We start from the raw sequence: 18,826 nt of genomic DNA on the forward strand, positions 1-18,826 counted from the left end.
TTCAAGTGATAGAGTGCTAGCCTTGAGCAAAAAGAAGCCAGGGACAGTGCTCAGGCCCTGAGTTCAAGCTCCAGGACTGGCAAAAAAAGAAAAAAAATAATAAGAGCTATTGAACAGAGGCATTACCGACCAGCAGACAGCAAGCCCAGTGTAGCTAATATGTTAATATGAATGCTTCAGCATACATATTTGCTTTAAAGTTTGAGTTTTAGAATCATTTCCGTGTATTTTGTTTGTCACAGACCCGATGTCTTGATTGCCTTCAATGTGCCATGATTCAGATATTTATATTCTTGCATAGCTCTCAGAGACATTTACGTTTTCCCTCATTCCTTTAGACTTTGTAATGCAATCAGCAAACATTGTTCATTTTGAAAGTATCCCTGCTAGAATTTTTAGAGCTCTATGTCTTCTATTTACCTCTCACCTCTACCCTTCCCGTGTGCTCCCTTTATCTCCAGAAGGAAATCGGAACCAACTATTTCTAGTTTTCTTCATTAGTTTTTCTGTTCCTGTTCTTTGAACTCTGGCCTCGCATTTGCCAGGCAAGCACTCTACCACCAGAACCCTGCCCCCACCCCTTTTTCCTTTCATTATTTTACAGAGATGGTCTTGAAGTTTTTGGCTTGGCTCACCTGGTTTATGATCTGCCTATTTGTACTCACTGTGTCTCTGGGATAGAGAAACAGCTTATTTGTTGAGAGATAGCAGGGTGGGGGGAGAGGGAACGTGTGTGTGTGTGTGTGTGTGTGTGTGTGTGTGTGTGGTTTTCCTGACCTAAAACTGCCATTCTCTGAATTTTTTCCATGTAAGCATCTGTGATTACAGATATGAGCTCCTGCCTGGCCCTTCATTTTTTTTTTAACCATCGTAATTTTATAATTTTAGACTTATTTTTGAGTTAATTCTGCTCTGTATTTCATGTGAAAATATCTGCCATTCTACTACTGTTTGCAATATTTGCAATGCTATTTGTAACGTTTTTCAGCACAACTTTCATGTAAAAAAAGCTTCCCATTTATCTCATTTTGTCATTTTTTTAAATCTTAGTTTTATTTTTTACTTCCTAGAGTTTTTATATAACTGGATTTTATTGACGCCAAGGCATGTGCAATCTTCTAAAATTTTCTCTAATCCATAAAAAAAAATCTTTAAAATATCTTATTTCCTCTCCTTGGGTGTAATATTTTCTTGTCATTAGTTGTGGAATCTTTGCATAGGTTGCGAAAATCATTTCATTTGGTGGTAGAGATTTCAGCTGAGTGTTTTGTCCATTTATTTATAGAAATTTTCACTACACCCTTCTCCCTTAGTTTAGGCAATACTTACCATATGTAGCATTCCATAATCCAAATTTTATTTATATAGAGAACAAAATGCACTCTATTTTGGTCAAGGATTTTTACCTTCTTTTAATATTTAGTATCTATCTCTCTCCTGATTTCTTCTTCTTCTTCTTTTTTTTTTTAGTTCACTGGATGTTTTTCTTTTTCAAGCAAATATGCTTATTTAGAAAGTGCTAACTTGGACTTGCATCTAATGCGTTATTTTCCTGTCATTTGGACAAAACGTGTGCTGGTTTTAAAAGAAAATAATCACAATTCCTTTTTTTCTTTATCACAGCCTTTGAAGCCAATTTTTGAAAGTAAATAGATTTCTAGCAGATGGTGATTGAAACAAAGGTGTTGGCTCAGTTACCTGTTACATAGAAATTCAAAATACAGCTTTCCCATAGCTGGTTTCTAATGCTCATGGATAATAATACTGATGGCATTGTGACAGCAAGGGTTGGACAATGGCACCAGGGACAGAAGAAGACTACAGTGCCAAAGAGAAATGTATATGTATGTGTGTACAGCATATGTGTGTGCATTTATATTCTATATTCAAAGAAGAAGGAATTGAGCTACACTTGGATAGTTTTTCCTCTCAGTACCATTATCATATAATCGAGAGGAAAGAAGGAAGAAGGGCTATTCCTATCTCTACCCCTCTGAAGTAGTTAATTAATGTCTTATTGTTTTAAAAGAAACAGGAAAATTAGAGGATAATTTTTTTCTCTCTAAAACTCAGTGCAATGGATTATCTATTTATACATTTAGATTTTTAAGCCACTGTCTCACTACTATATAGCTCTAGTTAACCTTGAACTTGCAGTCCTCCTAGCTCACCCACCTGAGTGATGTTTGTCTATTTTTAACAGCCTGACCTTCCTCTGAAGTGAAACTCTGCAAGAAATATCAACATGGACTCCATGACACAGTTAACATGTCGTGTGTGTGTGTGTGTGTGTGTGTGTGTGAGATGTACAACTTCATCATATTTTAAGTTTGTCAGGAGACAGTTTCTCTGTGTCAAGTTTTTCTAGGTTCAATGCATAATTTCATCTTTAAGTTGTAGAACCACACCAGTAAAACAGAGCGTGAGCAGGACCATGTAGAGTTGATAATGTTTTCCTTCCGTATATCTCTTTCACATTAAACCGCAAAAGAAAATTTATAGAGACATAAAATCTGGGTTTGAGGGGCCTTCCTTATATATGAGATAGGATAACTTTTGTCTTTATGACTCCAAATATTAAAATCCTTTCAACAGATACTCAAGTTGTTGTCCATTTGATTTTTCAGTATCATTCACCCTTCTCAGAAAGAGATGAGATCTATTTGTCTGCAATTATGTCTAATTCTATTGTCTGGGTGATAATAATGGCTATTCAGATATTTGGAGGTAACTGTTATTTCTTCCTTGTTTTTAAAAGCTAAGCTCAATAGCCCCGGTTCTTTTAAATTCTCTGCATATAAATGCAGTCTCAAGTGCTCTGTCTTTCTATTTCACATCAATGCTCATTAATTTTCCTCTGAGGGGATAATTCTAAGATCCTACTACAGTGCTACAATCATTATGGGTGAGATCACATTATTATTTTGTACATTGCAATTTTATTAATAAAACCTAAAGGAGAGCTAACAAAATGCTTAGAAACCTTGTACATTCGTCTTATCTTCATATTATCAAAGCTCTCAGTAAGGCTTTTCTAACTCAATGAAAATTTCATTGCTTTTGTTTTTCTGTCATTTGCATTATATAAATATTATTTATTAAAACTGTGTTCAGTGATTCAACTTTCATTTTTATGCTACCTTTATATGATTTAAAATATTAAAAAAAATCACCTCTGGGTAATTTGTATCACATTCAATGTTATAGTCAGAAATTGACTTTGAGATATATTCTGTGTGTGTGTGTGTGTGTGTGTGTGTGTGTGTGTGTGTGTGTGTTGGTACTTGGGCTTAAACACAGGGCCTGAGCAGTGTCCTTTAGTGATTTTGCTCAAGACTGGTGCTCTGCCACTTGAGAAACTGTTCCACTGCTGACTTTTTGCTGGTTAATTGGAGATAAAAGTCTCATGGACTTTTCTGCTATGACTGGCTTCTAACAGAGATCCTCAGATCTCAGCCACCTGAATAGCTAGGATTACATATATGTGAGCCACTAGCAACTGACCTCCTATCTTATTTTCTATAATAAGTTTGACACTTTCCCTTATCTTTAGGATTAAGACACATAAAACAATGGGATTTTATTCACAAGATTATAATATTCGTTTGAATTGTAGGTGTATTTGCATTAATTATGAGTAGTCAACAACAGTAAGTGATGTTTTGTTGTTTATGAGATATATTCTCCCTTACCACCTGATCTAGTCTCAAGCAAATCCTTTCATATTAACCGTTGTGTTCATATTAGCAATGTGCAAACCGTGGTAAATATTCAAGTTAGCAAGATTTTGAGCCCAGGTCATCCAAATCAACATGTATACATTCCCCTTGTGGTTCTGTCACCAGTCAGGATGTGATTCAAGTTCTTCAGTCAAGTGGTCCTCAGTGGGAAGACCACATCGTTGTCTACTACTTAAGGAGCCCGGTCCTCCGTAGCCTAGAGTGGGATCTGATGACCCTGGGACTCAGGTCATGGAGAAGGTTCTTACACAAGTTCCTTGTGGCCATGTGTTGCCTGCAATACTATTTCCAATCCGGCTAAGCCTCCAAGATCAGTTCTGAGTGAATGGCTGCCATCAGACCATTAGCTGCATGCCCAATTCGTAAGAGATCCAGCTTGTCTTTATCCAGGAATGATCTCCCTCGGTATCCGGTGCTGAAGGACAAGCTTTGCTCAATTTGAAGACATGCCTGTTTATCTCTTTTCTGTTTGCTCTGTTTAAAGGAAGTAAAGATTTTCTGTTCTTTTGTTTTCTAATGAGCAGTCATAGCTGGCAAAGCGCTGCGGCTTCACCTCTTCTCACTTAGTGAAATTGCCTCACGGCGAGCAGCTTGGGCTTGCCAATTGCAGACAGCTCAAGGAATTAATTTCCTATCTACTTCCTCCAAAGCATTTACTCTCAGGTGATGATAATAATGAGCGCTGTGTCAAAAGTATATACTTTGTGAATGATCCAGCTTTCGCTAAGATGTGCGGGTGCATATTAATTTACAATTGCACTTGGTGAGATTTGTGTTTATTGTCTCATACTCAGTTTCAATCAGAAGACTTTAACCCTTGAAGTGTAGAAGCAAGCATGCTGTTTCTAATGTCAGTATTCTTCATTAGCCAAGTGTTTGCCAAGGAAGATTGAGGTATTCCTAGAAGCAAAGTGTGTGTGTGGGGGGATGGATTCTAAGGATTTCTTTCCAGTGAGTATATGGTTAGAGTAGGCTTTCTTGTAGGTAAGGTAACCCTTTGGATGGGTTTATGGTGCTCTTAATCTATTCACCCCAGTTTTCCCCTTCCTCTCTGACTGAATTTCACCCAGATCGACAGCCATATAATCTCCTTATATCTGAGAATCATCTTATTTTTCCATTCATTCCTTGACTGCCACATCTTGTGGTGTTCAAAACTAGTGTAGCTTTGGCTCCGGAAGACTAGAATTTTTATTGGAAATAGAGAAGTAACTTTAGAATACAGTTGTTACTATAAAGAATTTTCTGTGGGGGAGTCACAGTGCCTTCGTGCCTTCCTAGCAGACAAAATATCAATTTGTTAATCTAACAATGGAAAAAATGCACTGATAAATTTCTTCTGATGTCAATTATAATCTTGACTAGAGACAAAGGAGTTTTACTTTATTCCTATTTTTATTTCCCTATCAATCAAAAGTACTGTTCCTTGTGGGTGTAAATTACAGCCCATCTGAATATAGATTTTGTCCAGGTCCAGTCTGTGAGGGGATTCTATGATTCTGAGATCAGAAAAGGTAGATGGAACGTGATTACAAATGTCAATTAATTCCCTGCACTTAAGTTACTGTTACTACTTAATCATATCTGATGAACTCCTCTGAAAAAGGGAACAACCAATCATTCAGAAGTATCTATAGTTTTGTTAGGCAAGTGAGCAGTGGATTTTCCCTTCCTTTTAGTAAGGTCCACCCCTGGGAGGACTCCAGTCAGATCCCCCCCGCCACCTGTTTAAGTCTTTGCCCAGTACTTGCATTACCTAGATAAGTGGTACACCTAGAGGGAGTTACCTCCTCCTCTGAGATCCCATCCAACCCATCTGGACATAGCTCTCACATTTCCCTATATAATCTGGCTCAACACAAGTCCCTGCTCTTTCCTTTTCTCTTACTCTTTCCTGCTCTCTTTCTCTTTCCTTTTCTCTCTTGCTGCCTTTATCTCCTTTTCTCTCTTACTTTCTTTCTCTTTTTCCCTTCTTCCTTCCCCTCTGTCTCCCCACACCTCCATCTTGTGTGGGCTGGGAGTTTGCTTTCCCCCCAATAAACACCTTTCTGCCTGAACCACTTGGTGGGTTTCCTTTCTGGAGAACCTTACATTTGATGCCATGACTTGGGAGGGGGAAGAGTCAGGTGTGGCTGGATCTCCTCCTCCCTCCTTGATCACCCCTCCCTAGACCAAACTGCCCAAAGCCAGAAGAAACTCACTTTGGACTTCTCGCCTTTACCATTGCTGGCTATGCATCCACCACACCATGTCCTCTCTAAGTCTGTAAGTTACAGCTTGTCTTATGAGACTTCTTCCAGGCTTCATTCAAGGACTGGCATCTGCCACCAAGGGACAACTGTTACTTGCCTTCTCCCGGAGGAGCCACATCTCTACCTTTTACCCCTACTGTCAAGGCCCCTTGCCAGAGAGAGTCAACACCCTTTTTCATAATTATTGAAAGGCCGGAATACCAGATGTAAGGTTTACCAGAAAGGAAAGGAAACCAATGGTTCAGAGAGGAAGAAGTTTATTGGGGGAAAAGCAAACTTCCAGCCCATACAAGATGGAGGCATGGGGAGACAGAGGGGAAAGAAGAAGGGGAAAAGAGAGAAAAGAGTAAGAGAGAAAAGGAAAAAGAGAGCAGGGACTTGTGTTGAGCTGGATTATATAGGAAAAGGTGGGAGGTATGGCCAGGTGGATTAGATGTGACCTCAGAGAAGGGGAGGTAACTGCCTCCAGGTGTGCCAGTTACCTAGGTAACCCAGGTACTGGGCGAAGACTCAAACAGGTGGGGGGGGGGCATCTTCATGGAGCCCTCCTGGGGGTGGACCTTACATTTTTGTAAGGTCCTTCCTTGATGCTTAGCAAAAGCCACAGCAAGATAGGCCTAAAGAAAATATCTGCAAGCCTTGCTTTTATTTTTTTAAGTTAAAAATTTCTTAATTTTTTTATTCCTGGTACCACTACCGTAATTTACAGGGCAATATACCTGATGTAATGAAAAGAAAAAGACAAAGCTACAACAGATAAAAGACCTCAGGAATGTACATCTAATTGATACTACATTGCATTAATCAATAGCTGCACTTTTTGCAAATTGTGGCTATGACAGTCCTGAACAAGAAGGGTTTCCTGTTTAGAAAACCCTTTAGTGCAGTAACTTTTCTGACTATGGGTCATTGTTCCTTCTGTAGCAGGTTTTTACAGTTCCTCTAATGCATTTGGGACGACTGTCTCAAAGTAACCTGTAGCTTTTCTGACAACTCCTTGCTCTCCTGCTAAGAACTGTGGCCCTTTTCCTGTTGCTTTTAAAACCTTCTGCTACCATATCCACCACTTCCACCACCAGATCCATAACTACCTCCATGTGGACTACCAGAGCTTCTTCCACCAAAACTGCCCTCCTTCATGGGTCCATAAATTGACTGCTGTTGTCCACTGTAATTTCCAAAATCACTATAGTTTCCACCACCACTGTAGTTACCACCACCAAAATTTCCTCCTTCATTTGTAACCATCATCTCCTCCTCCACCATCACCATATCCACCACCTTGGTTTCCATAACCTGGTCCACCACCACCATAACCTCCTCTACTACTATAACCAGGACCACCACCGTAGTTGCCACCATCACCTCCAAATCCATTGTACCCACCATCACCTCCTCCGTAGCTTCCTCTGCTGCTACCACCTCCACCACCATAGCCTTCTCTTCCACCAAAGTTGCCACCATGTCCAAAAATTACCTCCACCACCTCCAAAGTTTCCTCTATGACCCATAAAGTTGCCAGATGCACCTCTGTGACCTCTCTGTGATCCGGCAGGCTGAGTCTCTTGTTTAGAAACAGCCTTTTTCACTTCACAGTTATACCACAGTTATGTGGTATTTCTGAACAACAATTTCATCAACTGTATCATGATCATCAAAAGTTACAACAGCAAATCCTCTCTTTTGTCCACTCTGCCTGTCTTCCGTAACTTCTATGGCTTCAATCTTGCCATATTTTTTCAACGTAGTCTCTCAAATTATATTCTTCTGTATCTTCTTTAATATCACCAATAAAAATTTTCTTCACTGCTAGATGGGCTCGTGGCTTCACAGAATCCTCTTTAGAAACTGCTCTCTTTGGTTCTACAATACGTCCATCAACCTTGCGGGTCTAGCACACCTGGCTGCATCCACCTCGTCAACACAAGAGAGTAAGTCACAAAACCAAAGCCCCTGGAATGTTTTGTCTGGGGATCTCTACCACACAGTCTGTGAGTGTGCCCCATTTCTCAAAATGTTCTCTTAAACTATCATCTGTAGTTTGAAAGCTCAGACCACCGATAAACAGCTTCCACAGCTGTACTGGTTCCTTTGGATCATGGCCTTCCATTTTGAGACCATCCTTGCCTCTTCCAACTCTGCAAGCCTTGCTTTAAAGAGTTCATTATCTAATTACGGTAAAAAAAAATTCACTCACAAAGGGTCCATTTGTGCCGAGTGGCTTAAAGAGCTAATGCAGTTTGGGTACTGCTAAAATAAGTTTTTCTGGGTTGGTCAGGTTACTGTCTTAGAATTGGTAGCATTTAACTGAATTTCAAAGGCAGAGGTGGTTTCCGAGGGGGAACAGCCATAGAATGGATTAGAATAGAAATTCACTTATAGGAAGTAGCGGTTATTCTCGTTGCCTCGGGCACAGAAAAGGATAGTGCTTGGTATGTTGGGAAAATTTGACTGGCATGAGATTAAAACATCTCAGCAGGGAAAAATGTGAACATTAGCGGCAATGAGAAGCCAATGAGAGCTGTTGAATATTGCAATGAGCAGCTTAATAAATATTTATTTGGAAAATGGATAATAAGATGAGAGACTGGAGGCAGATGATAGAAACGATCATAAGAAAAACAATTTTTAATGATTTCCCACATTTTAAAAAATATTTCTTCACCAAAAGTAAAAACAAGAGGTTTTCATTCTTTCTTGTTTTAACCATGTGATTAGAGCACACCTAGGTTGTAAGTTGTGAAGGTTCGTTTGTTAATGTCACTTTGAAATTCGAGCATTTGTGTGGAAAGACACCCTGCGCTATCCTGTGTTCCTAGGGACACCTTCCATGTCACTCTCCAAGGTTCCCAGCAGCAGTGTGGCTGGCGTTAGCTCACGAGGCCAGCCTGTGGTCAGCTATGGACAGCTTAATGACAGCTTCTACTCCTTACCTGTGTGCTTTATCTGTAGTAACTCAAGGGAAAGGGACAAGATCCATGTATTCATCCATTTGTGAAATAAAGCTGTTGTAAAATAGACTTTGTTAAAAAAAATTTGAAGACTTACAGGGCTTATTACTCATTATTAGCAGGAATATAAGAAATATAATCTTCCATTTAACAATAAGCTGTTTCTTTCTTTATTTGGGGCTTGAACTCAGGGCTTGGACACTGTCCCTGAGCTCTTTTGCTCAAGCCTAGTACTCGACGACTTTGAGCCACAGTTCCACTTCTAGCTTTTGGGTGGTTAATTGGAGATAAGAGTCTCCCAGACTTTCCTGCCCCAGCTGGCTTTGAACGACGATCCTTCAATCTCAGTCTCAGGATTAGCTAGGATGACAGGCATGAGCCACCAGCGCCTAGCCAAGACCTTCAATTTCTGTGCTGGCAAGTTTATTTAGAAGTGAGTTTCATCTAGAGATCTTTGTTCACCAGTTCAATTTCATTTTTGTGTTAGTCCAACATCTTCCTTCCTTCCCTTCCTTCCTTCCTTCCTTCCTTCCTTCCTTCCTTCCTTCCTTCCTTCCTTCCTTCCTTCCTTCCTTCCTTCCTTCCTTCCTTCCTTCCTTCTTTCCTTCCTTCCTTCCTTCCTTCCTTCCTTCCTTCCTCCCTCCCTCCCTCCCTCCCTCCCTTCCTCCCTCCCTCCCTTCCTTCCTTCCTTCCTTCCTTCCTTCCTTCCTTCCTTCCTTCCTATTTCAGGTTTGGGGCTGGAACTCAGGGCCTGAGCTCTGTATCTTGGCTTTTTGCTCAAAGCTGGCACTAATTAATGGTACTTTACAGTGCTTAATCACCAGACAGATGATCTTAAGAGGGTTTGGGCCCTCTGATCTGTCTCAATAGTAAGTATTTAAGAAATAGCAAATTTTATGCAAATTGTGCGATTTTATGCAAATTAATTTATGCAGATTTTAAGATCACTAAAATCAGATCTGTCTCTTTTGGGTCTGTGGGAGTTCTACTATTGCTCCAAATGAAGTTGAAGCCATTTGTGTTCTGAAGGAAAATTACAGTTTATGTAAATCCCCAAATCTAGATCTTAGCTTTGACTAATGAGTACAGTTTTAGCTTTTTACTTCTCTTTATGCCTTTCTTCCTATCCATTGAACTGGTGATACTGTATTTCCACTCCCTTGCTTAAGAAAATAATCTGAGTTTTATAGCTTCTTAAAAGATGCTTCCAAATGTTACATATATTTTTATTTTAAAATATACCCATGTGAAGTCTCTCCATGAAGGAATAGTTTTATTTTCTGTCTTTACCATATGCAAGTACTCAAAAGAGAAAAAGTAAGAATAGTCTGTTTATGAAAAATGTTTGGGCAACTTGCCTGGTACTAGTTAAAAATAAGTATGTTGTTATGGGTGAGAAGTCTCAGTTTTCTAGCTCTGGAAAGGCAGCTTCATGCTCCAAATTTAATGTTAATATTTTGTTTTGCTATGGGCTCACTCATCAACTGTTATTGTTTCATGTCCTTTATTATTTTTTTTCTAGTTACTGTTAAGTAGTTGCACACAGAGGTTAATATTCAACATGTCAGTATGTTTGTGCAATGCATCTGATGTTTACCACCCCTTTACCCCCAATTACCTGTCTCCTCAACTTTTCTAGTTTCATAGGCTAAGGATTAAGTATTATGATTGTGCTCTCCCTGTTTCTTCTTTTCATTCATCTACTCTGGTCTACTTCAAATTGTCCCACCCTCTACATTTCAAGTACCACCTTTTTGGTGCTAATTTTTGTTACACTGTGAGTTCTTTTTTTCTTTTTTCTACTCTTAGGCCTTGAACTCAGGACCTAAGCACTCACCATGAGCTTCTTTTTGCTCAAGGTTAGCACACTACCCCTTGAGCCACAATGCCACTTCTGATTTTTTTTTTGTTTGTTTATGTGGTGCTGAGGAATCAAACCCAGGGCTTCATGTATGCTAGGCAAGCATTCTGCTAAGGACATTCCCAGCCCCAGACTGTGAGTTCTTTTAAGGAATTAGGCCATTTGAATTCTTCCTTGCACTTACTGTACTTTGGACAGCATATTTGAGTCCATATGTGTTATTTGCATATTTGTAAATTAAATATAACTTCCACATTTGGAAGAAAACATGCCTCGGTTGTCTCTCTGGCCCTGAAAGACTTCCCTCAACATAGTTTCATGTTTTCCAAGATCTACTCGTTTCTTTGCAAATAATGTAATGTCATTTTTCCTAATGGATGAGTAAAATTCCTTTGTGCTTATGTATGATATTTTCTTGATCCATTTGTCGATCGAATGGTATCTGGGCTGAGTCCATACCTTGACTATGGCAAATAGCGCACCAATGAACATTGGTTGTGCAGGTGGCTTTGCTATATCAAGTATCACTAGATCATAGGATGTTCTATGTTTAGTTTTTTGTGGACTCTCCAGACTTCTTTCCAGAAAAGTGTTCACACCAGTTATGTTCCCACGCACAGGAATTTGGTGTTCCTTTTTCCCCACATTCCTGCCAGTACCTGTGGTTGTTTATATTCTTCATGGCCATTCTAACTGAGGTAAGATGGAAACTCAGTGTTGTTTTGATTTGCATTTCTTTTATGGCCAGAGATGGAGCATTTCTTCATGTGTCTATTGGTCATTTTTACTTCTTCTGAGACCTCTCTATTTTGCTCTTTTGTCCATTTATTAATGGTGTTGTGGATTCTTTAAGGGTTTAGTTTCTGGAGCTCTTTGTTTGTTCTGGATATTAGGCCATTGTCTGATGTACAGCCAGCAAAGTTCTTCTCCCATTCTGAAGGCTGTCTTTTTCGCCTAGTCAATATATCCTTTGCTGTTTAGAATCATTTTAGAGTGATATAATTTCATGTGTCAATTTTTTTCTTTGATTTTCTTAGTCCCTGGATCTTTACTCATAAAGTTCCTGCCTGTGCCTAGAAGTCCTAATGTTTCTCCAAGTTCTTCCTTTATTACTTTCAAAGTTTAGGTCGATGAGGTCTTTGATCCATTTAAAATTGATAATAGTGCAGGGTAACAGATGGGGGGGTCCAGTTTCAATTTTCTGCATGTGGATATTCAGGTTTCCGAACACCATTTATTGAAGAAGCTGTTTTTCATCCTATGTTATTGGCTTCTTTATCAAATATTAGAAGGCTGTAGGTCCCTAGCTTTATTTTTACATCTTCTTTTCTGTTTCATTGATCCTTTGTACTATTTTTGTGCCAGTACCAAGCTATTTTCATAATTTTGGCTTTGTAGTAAAATTTGACATCCCAGTACTATTTTATTTTTTTGCCCAGGATTTCTTTTGTAACTCAGGACACTTTGTGGTTTTATATGGATTTTTGGATAAAATAAAATATCTTAAAATTTTATTTTTATCATTGATTTTATTTTTGTGCTGATAGTGGGCCTTGAACTCAGCCTACACTCTTGCTTGTTTTTTTTTTTTTTTTTTTTTTTTGGTTCAAGGCACTCTCAGTCACCTGAGTTTCACCCTCTACTTCCAACTGTTAATATACAGCTTTTCAGTGTTTACAGTGAGTTACTGTTTATCTGCCTCACAGAAGTGATATTTATAGTGTGGTTTTCACCATGGTAGCTTTCACCATAGCGTCTCCAATCCATTTTCATGAATCTCATCTTTTTTCTAACGTCACTGTCACCCCAGACCAATGAGATTTCTTTCCAATGACATTTGTTGTTCTTGGTATTAGCACAATTTATACCCATCTCCTTCATTTCAAACTCACCATGCACACATTTCTAAATGACTGTAGCTATGTGTTTTAACCTGTGCATTCTCAATATCAGGGAAGTACTTGCCAGTAAAGAATGCTGATTAAATGTTTGTAGAGGGTAAATAAGTGTGACCGAATGAAAAAGAAGTTTCAAAATGGTCTTTAAATGATTCTTTAGGTAGGTCTTCAAGCTGCTGCCCACTGCTTCTGTTGCTGAAGGGGAAACTGTGGGCAGAAGGATGGTGTGTGAAAGATGTGAAGAGAAACTTGGTACTGTCCTCACTCTGGATACATGGAAGGATGGTGCAAGGTACTCCACAGAAAGTGGTGGAAGAAAGCTGAATGAAAATAAAGCAACAAAGCAAGATTTGATCCACATGGAAAGAACAAATTCTTCACTTGCAGAACTTGTAAAAGTTCTGTACACTAACCAGGCTCTCATTATTGCCAGGTCTGTGCCTACACAAAGGGCATCGGTGCAATGTGTGGCAAATAGTTTTGGATACCAAAAACTGCAAGCGAACCTCTGTCTAGATGTGTTGATGAAGTTTCTGGCTGTCTGATTTTACTTCCTGCTTTGGCTTTTCAAGGTATCATCTAGATGTAACTTAAAAAGTAATGTGTTTCAAGACAAATAAATGGCTGTTTAAACCAGGGAAATTTATCAATAGTTAATGTTTTGTTCTGAAGAAGTTCTGGAAGCAGCAATGTAACTAGACTTACTCTGTCTTAAGACAGTTCTTAAGTGGTTATTTTCCTTATGAGTATTTTATTGATCTATGAGTATTTATTGAACTATGGCAAATTGAATGAAAAATACTTCTGAGTTCTGAGCGCATTCTGCCATTGTAAACTTAAAAAGGTTTATCAGTTTCTTTCTTTGCTTGGGATCTGGGGAAAGTGATAGTCTTGGACGAGACAGAGACAGAAGGTATCTCTTAGTTTCTCCCTAAACTCCACTCCACATGCTTCTTTGAAAAGACAGAAGAATGGAACAAATTGCTCCAAAGGGTGTAGCATCACTATAATTGTAACTGGGATAATCTCTGCTCTGACAAGTAGAGTAGGATTCGAAAAACAGCTGAGTTTAATCAAAGGTATTCATCAAAATTTTCTCAATTCGCTTGGAGAGCCTCATCTCCTGGCACTACTGCTGGCCTCAGCCTGAATCCTGCCTGTGAAGGCAGGGGACCACCGGACTGCTTCAGAACACACCAGGTGAGTCCTTCCTCCATGGACAGAGCTTGTCAAATTCCCAGGCTGCTCACAAACGTGCAGGACATGGTGACCGCCAACAGAGGGCAGCAGAGTGCCAAGAATTTCCCCTAGGAATGGACGGCTTTGTGGCTTCATCTGCAATGTTGAATTCATTTCGAACAACTTGTTTGATTTTTTTTTTCAAAAATAAGCCAGCACCCATTTTTAATGTATGAAAATATTTCTTGAGACATTCTACGTGCCAGACTCTGATATCATTGCTTCCAAGGCTAAGCACAAAATACATTTCTCCATTCCTTTTCACTGTCTTCTCTTGGTTCCTTCCTGTCTACCTTAAGAATTTGTCCAGTGAAGCTAAACATGCTTTGTAATGACAGGGAAACAGAGAGAGGCCTCAGCATTTATTAGGTACTTACTTTATCCCAAACACTAAGTACTTTACATGGGCCAACTTCCTCAAGAACACTGTAGGATACCTATTGTTATTTACTCAGCTTTCACTGATAAGAAGCAGTTGTGAGCTCAGATTTGCTAAGGTCATGCTGTTAGTGTGTAGAATAAAGTCAGGATGCCATAACAGATCGGTCCTTCCCCGAAAAGTCCTGGTGTGTGCTGAAAATCTGTGTCTGGAAGGTTCTGCTCGGCCCTACAGTTCCATCCCCAGATCTACTAGGTGTGCCTGAAGAAAGGAAACATCCAAAACTCAAATCAGAAATCAAGTGGTCAGAGATTTCTAAGTCTTAATCGACCCTTGGAAGGTCTGAGGGACTTTCATAGACCTAGGTAGTTAGCTAATTCCTCACAGTTTTGTTGTTTACCAATGAGTGATTCTACTTTCTGCTACTAAAGAAAACATACTTAATAAGAAACAATTGACTCACTCATATCCTACCACTGGGAGCATTCTGGGATGTCTAATGCCTTTGTTTTTCTGGTATCATTTTTTCTCTCTTTCTTTTCTTTATTTCCCTGTCTTATAACAGTATGGTATGAAATTTAGTAATATCATTTCCTGTTGTTCATACATGCGATTTCTATCAGCTCCACAGTACTTGTAATTCCTGCCAGGCTTCAGTTTCAGGGGAAAGAAAGGCCTGTAAGTGGATTTTGAGGGAGGGGCGTTAATACTGTGAAAATTACATTGGAAGGGGATATTGTATGGAGATGACAGACTGAACAGCAGCGTCTGCCTCCCACTTCCTCTCCATGTCGCTAGAAATGATAGAAACGAGGATTTCTTTAAAAGCAGTAAGTCATAACAGTGTGGAAAAAAAGAGATGCTTGTCAGAAGAGAACAGCGATGTGGAGTCCCTTAAAGACAGGAAGCAGATGGGACTGGGCATGTGCATGGCGGGGTGGGGGGGGTGGGGGGAGATAGTCTTGATATCTTGTCGCAAGGTGGGAGTGGTGGCTTTGTTTTTAAAAATGGTTATTATTACAAGTATCATGTTTAAACAGTTGTACAAAGGGATTTCAGTTCAACATGCCAATGTAGGGGCACAATGCATCTCCCTACCCCCTTTTCAAAGATCACTCCTTCAATCAATCTCTCCCATATGTCCCAACCCCACCCCTCCCCTCAGGTTTCCTGGTCCCATTTCTACAGATATACATATAATATTATATCTATTATGACTGTATTCTCCCATTCTTCCGCTTTCCCTTTGTCTGCACCCCGCTGTGATCTCCCTCCCATCGTCCAAGCTTGTTTCAGCTTCCTGGCAATGGTTCTGGTCACTTCTACAGTCAGTAGTTGTTCTGAAGAGTTGCACCATGGGAGTGAATGGTGACTCTGGAGTGGCTTGGTGGCTCAGCCTGTGGCAAACAGTGGGCAGGAGTCCCTCACCTCAAGGCTGAAGCAGAGAATGAGGAGCCCCAAGGTGCCTTTGGCATTCTGGTGGCATTCAAGGTGACATTCTGGCTGAGCCTTGAGGGGTAGAGGTGTCCACGAGGAAACCCCAGTGCAGGGGGGGCCTGGCTCAGTGGTTTTAGTAATACCTTCACTTTGGAGGAACTGATGAATTCTTCCCAGACCTGCCCCACTCCTGGGAGACATTTCTGAGGATGGAGCCCTGGTGGCAATTTCCACTGGGCTCTGACTTGAAAGATTCCCGTACTTGATTCTTGCCACAATGAAGCCCAAACTTCCATCACACTTGCAGGTACAAGCCATAGCCAAACCTTAGTAGTGCATACGTATTTGACATTGTTTCACCTTCTTGCTGAATGTTCCCCTTGTCTCTTTTTTTTTGTTTTATAGCGTTTCACTTAAAGCTTATTGTATTCACTTGCGTTCAGTCTAGCTACCCACCCGACTGTCTTTTGGTTTCTATTGTTGAGGACTATCTTCCCTCCCTCTTATCACAACTGGTCTTTACCAGTGACTTGAGTTTCTTGTAGGCAGCGTAGAGTTGTGTTTGCTTTATTCTTTTTTTTAAACTCTCTATGCCTCTTGTGTGAAGAATTGAATCCACTTACCTTCAAGGTTATTCTGAAAGGGAAATGCTTATTCTTCCTGCCATCTTATTATTGACCTCCCTCAACCCCCCTTTCCTGGTTGTTTTGTAGAACTTTTGTTGTTTTCCTTCTCTTGCTGTTTGTACTTGTCGTTTGTTTGCTCTTTTTTTTTCTAAGTGAAGAGCTTTCACTTAATTATCTTTCTTATTCATGTATGAGTTGAAACTTTTGCTTTGTGGTTACTCTGGGCCTTATATTTAAAAAGTTGTAAAAAAAACCTGTCTTTAGTTGCTAACTCAGCTGTAGCCACATACAAATACTCTAGACCTTTGTATTTGCCTCCCCCAAACTGATTATTTTGTTATTTTGATTTCCGCCTTTTTGTATATCTATTTTTGAACATGTAGTAGTTAAGGATTTTTGGATTGTTTTTAATGTTAACCTTTGATTCAGAGATATGAATATCATGGTTACCTAATGGAAGAATTTCAGTTTATGAATTACTCCATTAGTGAGCTTTGTATTTTTTTATGTGTCATCATAGCAATTTTTTTTGCTGAAGCATTTCCTTCAGGAAATACTTCTTATAGGTCTGATCTACTTGTGATAGATTCCCTAAACTTTCACTTGTCTAAAGACTTTATTCCTCATTTATTCTAGTATTTTTTTCTCTCAACACTTTGAGTATATACTCTCATATATCATGGCACCTGCCCTGAAAAGTATCTGTTGAACATCTAATGAAGATTCCCCTATGTATGACTTTGCATATGTATTTTTCTTTTGCAAATTTTAGTACTTTCTCCTTGTCTTTGACTTTTGACAGCTTGATTATAATGTTCCCTGGAGAGGATGTCTGTAGGTTGATTCATGAAATTGTCATTCTGTGTCTCTTCTCTTTCGGGAGGATTCATAATGTGAATATTTGTTATCTTGCTGGTGCCACAGTTCTTTAGGCTTTCTTTGCTCCTTTCCATTCTTTTCTTTCTTCTTTTTCCTTTAAGGAGGTTATTCCAAAGCCATATCTTCAGATTCAGAACATTCATCTAGGCTGTTGATGTTCTCATTCATCTTTTTAAAAATTATTTCATTAATTGAAATTGTTGGCTTCAGCATTTATAAAAATGTGTCTAGCTCTCTACTGAATTTTTTATCCAGATCATGAATTGTTTTCCTCACTTTTTTGAGACATGTTCACTTCTTTGTCTCTGAATTTCCTTAGGATCACTATTTGGAATTTCTTCTGCCAGTCTATACATATTTCTTAGGGGTCAGTTACTAGAGAGCTGTGTTAGTTCTTTAGGGCTGGCATGTTTCCTTCCCTTTGCATGTTTCTGTGCCCTTGTGATTGTGTCTACATTGGTGGAGCAATACGTTCCAGAAAGATTTTTACTGGTGGATGTGTTCTAAGGTGTTGGTTGGGTGGGATATGCTGGCTTTGGTTCCAGGTAGGTGTAGTTTTACAGTGGTCATTTAATTTCTTTAGCTCTAGGCAATATCAGTAAGTCTGTGGATGCTTCCAGGGTCTCTCTTACAGGGCTCTGTGTCATGGCTCTGCTTTCTGGGTTGAATGTAGCTTCTCTTCCTCTTTGGGGCTATGGAAATGCAGAGGAAACCCTCTACTTAGTCAATGTGACCTCCCCACTGGTACTGGTGAGTAGCTGGCTGTGTCCATTGAGTAGTGAGTCCTGTCTTCTGCATGAGGATAAGATTACTACAGGCTCATGGCCATGTGGGGCCAGCCGAGTCAGTCATACACAGTTTTCTTCCCACTGAGGGCAGGGCACCCTGCAGGTCCTGATGTAGGGCCATGCTGTTCCACAAAGTTTAGGCACCCCACATCCAGGGTCACCATACTAAGGCCACTTACATCAGGATAGCTTGAAAGATGAGGTGATGCATTGGTATCCGGCTCAGGACAACCTTCTAGTAATGGCCCTAATCTCATGATGGCAGTGTATAGGAGCTGCCTGGGTCCTGAGAGGACTGGGAACAGTGTGGTGTCCTTCTTTGGAACAATCCAACTATGTACACTCCAGGAAGCTCTGTGGCTTGTGTTCAAGGTTTGTGAGGACTGCACAGTTCTCCAGCAATGAAGATTGTAGGTGTCCAACCTTTTTGTGGAGAGCACCAGATGCTCCTACATCCCACCCAGTTGTGAGGTATTTCTGGCTTTGGAAATGGGGTCACAGTGGTGGAGAAATTTGTTTCCTTTTTCAATGTGGGCTTTCCAAGTCTGCATACTCAGAAGGTCTCTAGCACTCTTGGGGTGCACTCTAGTACTCTCTTCCAGATTCTCCGATTTTATTACCATTGTGTTTCCTTCTTGTGCTCCTCTCCTCTGCCATATTGCTCTGCCTTCCTTAAAAACATGTCAAAGTTATTTTAGTCTTTGTGAAGAATCTAAACTCTTAGTGGAATTTATGAATGTTATACTGAAACTTGTGAATTTTCTTCTTCCTCATAA

The 18,826-nt window shown here is 39.8% G+C and overlaps 2 pseudogenes; one reads left to right on the top strand and one right to left on the bottom strand.

Moving 5' to 3' along the window:
• Positions 1 to 7,029: 7,029 nt before the first annotated feature.
• LOC125351187 lies at positions 7,030 to 8,102 on the bottom strand (annotated as a pseudogene).
• Positions 8,103 to 12,923: 4,821 nt separating this feature from the next.
• On the top strand, positions 12,924 to 13,218 carry LOC125351188 (annotated as a pseudogene).
• Positions 13,219 to 18,826: the final 5,608 nt, after the last annotated feature.

The sequence above is a fragment of the Perognathus longimembris genome, chromosome 5, assembly GCF_023159225.1.
Source record: "Perognathus longimembris pacificus isolate PPM17 chromosome 5, ASM2315922v1, whole genome shotgun sequence".
NCBI lineage: Eukaryota > Metazoa > Chordata > Mammalia > Rodentia > Heteromyidae > Perognathus > Perognathus longimembris.